Consider the following 1,305-nt stretch of genomic DNA (forward strand, 5'->3'; position numbering starts at 1 on the left):
TGGGACATGGAAGGCGCACATGCACATAAGGCAAAGCACAAGGAGGGTGAGACGGAGGGGCGGTGCGCAGAGCCGATGATGGCCACTTTTGCTTTGCAATTGGGAGGGAAATCTACGAATACTTTATTGAAATCAATGGTTTCTATGCAAGATGGACCGAGATTGCCTCGAAAATTGAGGGAAAAATTCCCCTTGCCACTATCATCGCCATCTCTACATCATTTACGCTCACCATTGCATCGTCATCTCTATCCTCTGCTTGCCCCCCAACCCTTCCTTCACCATGGCTTGTTAAGTTGTTTCACTCTCGTCTAGGCACTCCTCTCTCTCTCTCTCTCTCTCTCTCTCTCTCTCTCTCTCTCTCTCTCTCTCTCTCTCTCTCTCTCTCTCTCTCTCTCTCTCTCTCTCTCTCTCTCTCTCTCTCGTCTAAGCAGATCCATGTCACTGCCCCCGTGTGTAGCTCCACCCGCAACTTCAGGCACCTCAACCTCGACTTGCAGATGATCGAAGATGGCAAGAAGCTCAAGGTCGAGAATTGATTTGGCTACCGCAAGACCATGGCTGGCATTTGCATTGCCCTCAGCCATGTGCAAAATCTCATCACCAGTGTCACAAAGGGTTATTGCTACAAAATGCGTTTTATGTATGCTTGCTTTTTTATTAACGCCATTATCTCCTCTTCCAACGATAACATTGAGATTCAAGACTTCCTGTGTGAGAAGCCGGTCAGGAAGGTGGATATGTTGGACGGTGTTACAGTTATGCGAGTGGAGAAGGTTAAGGATGAACTGTTCTTGGAAGGCAATGACATTGAGCTTGTTTTACGATCATTTGCCCTGATCAACCCCAGAAATGCCACATAAAGAAGAAAGATAGCCGTAAGTTTTTGGATGGTTTTTACGTAAGTGAGAAGGGAACAATTTCTGAGGAGTGAGCAACAGTAGCTCGGCGAATCGGGCGATACTTCACCATGAATCTAGTTATGAAGTTTTACTTGTCCTTTTTGTAAAAACGCCAAGGGATTGCGTATTTAAAAATCCTTTTCCTTGGTGTTTTTGTACGGAGAAATGCTGTTTGAGTTGTAATTGTAACCTAAATACCTTGATTTTGAAGAGGAGAGAGAGAGAGAGAGAGAGAGAGAGAGAGAGAGAGAGAGGTGTTTCATGAAAACCCTCATCCTTCGTTATGGCTATATAAGGAGTCGATGTGTCTAGCCACATGGCCCAGGCCCAAGCCCAAACCCAACATTACAGGTGCAACAACATCACTTACATCCTCATCCACATCCTTAGGAGAAAGCGTCTC

General features: G+C 45.8%; 1 pseudogene; it reads left to right on the plus strand.

Moving 5' to 3' along the window:
* Positions 1-413: 413 nt before the first annotated feature.
* LOC147417585 (large ribosomal subunit protein uL6 pseudogene) lies at positions 414-934 on the plus strand (annotated as a pseudogene).
* Positions 935-1,305: the final 371 nt, after the last annotated feature.

This window comes from Adiantum capillus-veneris, chromosome 30 (genome assembly GCF_014529385.1).
Source record: "Adiantum capillus-veneris isolate H3 chromosome 30, ASM1452938v2, whole genome shotgun sequence".
Lineage (NCBI taxonomy): Eukaryota > Viridiplantae > Streptophyta > Polypodiopsida > Polypodiales > Pteridaceae > Adiantum > Adiantum capillus-veneris.